The sequence below is a fragment of the Tachyglossus aculeatus genome, chromosome 11 (genome assembly GCF_015852505.1).
Source record: "Tachyglossus aculeatus isolate mTacAcu1 chromosome 11, mTacAcu1.pri, whole genome shotgun sequence".
In the NCBI taxonomy this organism is placed as follows: Eukaryota; Metazoa; Chordata; class Mammalia; order Monotremata; family Tachyglossidae; genus Tachyglossus; species Tachyglossus aculeatus.
This window is the reverse complement of record NC_052076.1, coordinates 54,711,876-54,717,875: the sequence shown is the minus strand read 5'-3', so window position 1 is coordinate 54,717,875 and position 6,000 is coordinate 54,711,876. Positions and strand designations below refer to the sequence as shown.

At 45.6% G+C, this 6,000-nt stretch overlaps 1 protein-coding gene across 1 annotated transcript in view; it reads left to right on the top strand.

Moving 5' to 3' along the window:
- Positions 1–4,872: 4,872 nt before the first annotated feature.
- HYDIN (HYDIN axonemal central pair apparatus protein) overlaps positions 4,873–6,000 on the top strand; it is a 317,742-nt gene continuing 316,614 nt past the window's right edge. Inside the window, exon 1 of the mRNA XM_038753650.1 lies at positions 4,873–4,894. The gene's annotated coding sequence lies outside the window, so the exon portion shown is untranslated. The remainder of the gene's footprint in view (positions 4,895–6,000) is intronic.

Here is a 6,000-nt window from a genome sequence, read left to right as displayed (position 1 = left end):
GGGGTGTTTAGGGACAATATTACCTTCCTGTTCAGTTTTCTCAGTTTGGTGCTTAAGTGGCTATTATAAAATAATTCCTACATCCTTTGCTGATTGTCGCTTTGGAAGTTTCTGATGCCACGAGGCTGGGCTCTGCTACCTTACGGGAGTAAGGCCGTGGCTTGCGGTTCAAGTGACCTCAGAGAAGAGTAACCTTGAGCAAGAGCCTTGGGATGCCGGAGTCCAGCTTCTGTGGCCACTGGAAACAAATCGGTTTCCAAGGTAAAGGGGCTATTTGTCTACAGCCAGATCAGTGATGTGTCTCTCATCTGGGATGACCAATTTTCTAAGAGTTTGGATGGTGAGCACTGGAACCCTTCCAATAACATGAAAATGTAAAACCAAAAACTACTTTTGTTTCACTTTAGTGGAGTGGGGCCTGGCCACCCTTTGTTCTGAGCAGAGTTGCCACTGACCCCATAGAAAGAATGTGCTTCCTTTCTTGGAAGGAGGGAAGCATCCACCGCAGGGAAGAGGAATTGGAAGAAGCTGCCCTTGTCGTATTGAGTTCTGTAGCTAGTATTTATATTGCCGGAACTTTGATGTCAATAAAATTGCTCTCCAGTGTGACCAGCTTTTTAGTTCTGCAATTAGCAGCCAGTGGGCTGTGATTTCTAGCCAAGTGTTTGCTCAAAAATACATTTGCCCGTCTGTCAGAAATGGAAAACAAAGTTCCGCTGGATAATTAAGTGCAGGGGGCAGCTGCTTCCCCTTTCAGGCAACCCAAAGACATCTTGGTGGGAGATAGGTTGGTGTAGTATAGTTCTTAGAGGTCAGAAGGTTGGAGTTCTGGGTACCGTCGGCTCTGAGCTGCTGGATGGCCTTGGACATTAATTGGCTCCTCTGGGTTTTTCTTTTCCAAAAAGTAGAGAGTTGGAGAAGCAGCATGGCTTAGAGGATAGAGCATGGGCCTGGGAGTTAGAAGGTGATGGGTTTTAATCCTGTCTCCCGCCGCTTGTCTGCTGTGTGGCCTTGGGCGAGTCACTTTGCTTCTCTGGGGCTCAGTTCCCTCATCTGTAAAATGGGGCTCGATACTATGAGCCCTACATGGAACAGGGACTGTATCGGACCCATTTTGCTTGTGTCCACCCCGGTGCTTAGTACAGTGCCTGGCACATAGTAAGCTCTTCACCAATAGCTCTTCACCAAGGCTTCTTCTTCTCTTTCTCCTCCTCACAACAGAACACATTCCCATCTTCAGAACCTTCTAGAAAGCTACACCTCCTCCAGGAGACAGTCCCCAACTAATTTCCAACAGCTGTCCTTAACAATTAACACTTAATGCATTGCATACATTGATTTATATGCTTTATATACTTATTTTTCCATACTCTTGCTGTTAGTGGTTTTAAAGCGCTTAATAAATGCCATTATATATATATATATAGCCAAACATACACACAAATATATACATATATTTTCCTTCTGGGTCCCATTGTAGATATACAATTTCTGTCTGTTTAACTTCCTCATTAAACAATAAGGTCCTTGAGAGTAGGGACTGTGTCTTTATCTTTATCTACTTTGCTCAGAGTAGCTACTGTTGAATGACTGAGTGTCCGTAGGGTGCTTTGTGCCCACATAAAAATTAAGTGAAAAATCAACTGACTTCTATTTCTCCTGATTCTAAAAACTTTGATAGTGGACTTCCATTCCTTTGGTTACTACTTACAGGACATTTTCCTTACTACAATCACCCTTTTAATCAATCAATCAATCGTATTTATTGAGCGCTTACTGCGTGCAGAGCACTGTACTAAGTGCTTGGGAAGTACAAGTTGGCAACATATAGAGACGGTCCCTACCCAACAGTGGGCTCACAGTCTAGAGCTTAAGAGGAGTCAATGGGGAGACTGATTTGATGTCTGTTTGGCACTGTGAGCCCACTGTTGGGTAGGGACCGCCTCTATATGTTGCCAACTTGTACTTCCCAAGCGCTTAGTCCAGTGCTCTGCACACAGTAAGCGCTCAATAAATACGATTGATTGATTGATTCCCTTGTCGCTTTGCACTGAATAAGGGGACCACGCTCCCGATTAAGGCAGAATTATCCTCCAATTTTGGGATCCCCTACAAATGTGCCCCCCAAAACATAGAGGCAAAAACAACTGCTGAGTTGCACATATGCCTTAGCTGATGGGAGGCGTCACGTGCGGAAAGAAACGCGTGCTGTGTCGGGATCATCTCTTCCCTCCTTGGGGGAGGCTGGGACTATGGGAAAGAGGGAAGAGATGAGCTAGGACCTCCCTGTCAAGTCTGGGAGGCTGCGGGTCACTCTGTAAGTCTTGGACCTGTGTTTCAGAAAGTGGAGGGTGGATGTAGCAGTCACAGCCCTGGACTGGAGGCGCTTGCAGAGAGACAGTCCGAGACATGGACCCAGACAAGGCGATACATATTTTTTACTCTATTTATTTATTTATTTTATTTGTACATATCTATTCTATTTATTTTATTTTGTCAGTATGTTTGGTTTTGTTCTCTGTCTCCCCCTTTTAGACTGTGAGCCACTGTTGGGTAGGGACTGTCTCTATATGTTGCCAACTTGGACTTCCCAAGCGCTTAGTACAGTGCTCTGCACATAGTAAGCGCTCAATAAATACGATTGATTGATTGATATGGGCGAGGTCAGTGCCACTGCCACTACAGCCCAGGCAAAGCGATCGTTCAGACCCTGAGTGAACTCTTGAATCCTGGGCCGTGTTCTTACTGGGCAGAGGGAGCGGGTGAATTCTGCTCCTCCTCCTCCTCAGCACTTCTTGGCCACCTATTTAAGGCCGCCGGTTGCCCAGTTTTAACCTGGACCGCCGGGTCTGTCCCTTGCCTGGTATAGATATACACTGGATGCCTTTGAGAAGCAACGTGGCTTAGGGGTAAGAGCCTGGGCTTGGGAGTCAGAGATCGTGGGTTCTGCCACTTGTCAGCTGGGTGACTTTGGGCAAGTCACTTCACTTCTCTGCGCCTCAGTTACCTCATCTATAAACTGGGGACTAAGACTGGGAGCCCCACGTGGGACACCCTTGTATCTAATCCATGACTACCTTGTAATAATAATAATAATGATTCATTCAATTCATTCAATTGTACTTATTGAGCCCTTACTGTGTGCAGAGCACTGTACTAAGCGCTTGGGAAGTACAAGTTGGCAACATCTAGAGACGGTCCCTACCCAACAGCGGGCTCACAGTCTAGAAGGGGGAGACGGATAACAAAACAAAGCAGATTAACAAAATAAAATAATTAGAATAAATGTGTACAAATAAGAGTAATAAATACGTACAAACATATATACATTCATTCATTCATTCAATTGTATTTATTGAGCGCTTACTGTGTGCAGAGCACTGTACGAAGCACTTGGGAAGTACAAGCTGGCAACGTCTAGAGACGGTTCCTACCCAACAGCGGTCTCACAGTCTAGAAGGGGGAGACGGATAACAAAACAAAGCATATTAACAAAATAAAATAATTAGAATAAATGTGTACAAATAAGAGTAATAAATACGTACAAACATATATACAGTCATTCATTCATTCAATTGTATTTATTGAGCGCTTACTGTGTGCAGAGCACTGTACTAAGCGCTTGGGAAGTACAACCTGGCAACATCTAGAGACGGTTCCTACCCAACAGCGGTCTCACAGTCTAGAAGGGGGAGACGGATAACCAAACAAAGCATATTAACAAAATAAAATAATTAGAATAAATGTGTACAAATAAGAGTAATAAATACGTACAAACATATATACATTCATTCATTCATTCAATTGTATTTATTGAGCGCTTACTGTGTGCAGAGCACTGCACTAAGCACTTGGGAAGTACAAGTTGGCAACATCTAGAGACGGTCCCTACCCAACAGCGGGCTCACAGTCTAGAAGGGGGAGACGGATAACAAAACAAAGAAGATTAACAAAATAAAATAATTAGAATAAATGTTTACAAATAAGAGTAATAAATATGTACAAACATATATACATTCATTCATTCAATTGTATTGAGCGCTTACTGTGTGCAGAGCACTGTACTGAGCGCTTGGGAAGTACAAGCTGGCAACATCTAGAGACGGTTCCTACCCAACAGCTGTCTCACAGTCTAGAAGGGGGAGACGGATAACAAAACAAAGCATATTAACAAAATAAAATAATTAGAATAAATGTGTACAAATGAGTAATAAATACGTACAAACATATATACATTCATGCATTCATTCAATTGTATTTACTGAGCGCTTACTGTGTGCAGAACACTGTACTAAGCGCTTGGGAAGTACAAGCTGGCAACATCTAGAGATGGTTCCTACCTAACAGGGGGCTCAATGATGGCATTTGTTAAGCGCTTACTATGTGCAAAGCACTGTTCTAAGCGCTGGGGAGGTCACGAGGCGATCAGGTTGTCCCACCGGGGTGGCTCCCAGTCTTCATCCCCATTACCCAGATGAGGGAACTGAGGCCCAGAGAAGCGAAGTGACTTGCCCAAAGTCACACAGCTGAGGCAGAGCTGGGATTTGAACCCCTGACCTCTGACTCCAAAGCCCATGCTCTTTCCACTGGGCCACGTGATGAGCTTGGATCCGCCCCAGCGCTTAGGACAGTGCTTGGCACAAACATCATCCTCATCATCGTCCTTCCAGTTTCGTTCGGGCTCTGGGGAGGCCGAGGCCCCTCTCATCCTCCAATCAGCGCGGGGCTTACTGGGCTTTGGCGGCGGCTGGGTTGCCCTGGCAACCGGCGGCTCCACGCGGAGGCGTAACCAAGGGAACCGGCGTAACCATGGCAACCAGGGCGGGGCCGGTTGGGGTCCAGCCCTGGCTCCCGCTCCTCGCTGGCGTTTGTGAGTTGGCCGCGAAAAGAGTGGGTGAGTGATGATGGCATCTGTTAGGCGCTTCCTATGTGCCAAGCACTGTCCTAAGCGCTGGGGGGGATCCAAGCTCATCAGGTTGCCCCCCCCGTGGGGCTCACAGTCTTCATCCCCATTTTACAGATGAGGTCACTGAGGCACAGAGAATTGGAACAGTGCTTCGCGTTTCATTCATTCAGTCGTATTTATTGAGCCCTTACTGTGTGCAGAGCACTGGACTGAGCGCTTGGGAAGTACAAGTTACATCATTCACAAAATGGAATAGTAAATATGTACAAATAAAATAGAATAATAAATCTGTACAAATATATATACAAGTGGGGAGGGGAAGGAGGTAGGGCGGGGGGGATGGGGAGGAGGAGAGGAAAAAGGGGGCTCATTCATTCATTCATTCAATCGTATTTCTTGAGCGCTTACTGTGTACCAAGCGCTTGGGAAGTACAAGTTGGTAACATATAAAGATGGTCCCTACCCAGTAGCGGGCTCACGGCCTAGAAGGAGGAGACAGACAACAGAACAACACATATTAACAAAATAAAATAGAATAGTAAATATGTACAAGTAAAATAAATAGAGTAATAAATCTGTACAGACATATATACAGGTGCTGTGGGGAGGGAAAGGAGGTAGGGCGGTGGGGGAGGAGGGGGAGAGGAAGGAGAGGCCTCAGTCTAAGCGCTTAACAAATACCATCATCATCATAAGATTCATTCATTCAATTGTATTTATTGAGCGCTTACTGTGTGCAGAGCACTGTACTAAGCGCTTGGGAAGTACACATTGACAACATATAGAGACGGTCCCTACGCAACAGTGGGCTCACAGTCTAGAAGATGGCATTTGTTAAGCACTATGTGCCAAGCACTGTTCTAAGCGCTGGGGGGATCCCAGCTCATCAGTTTGTCCCCCTTGGGGCTCACAGTCTTCACCCCCATTTTACAGATGAGGGCCCTGAGACACAGAGAAGTAATAATAATAATAATGATTTTGGTATTTGTTAAGTGCTCCATTCTAAGCCCTCGGGGGGGTGGATGGTCATCAGGTTGTACCCCTTGGGACTCACAGTCTTCATGCCCATTTTACAGTTGAGGGCACTGAGGCAC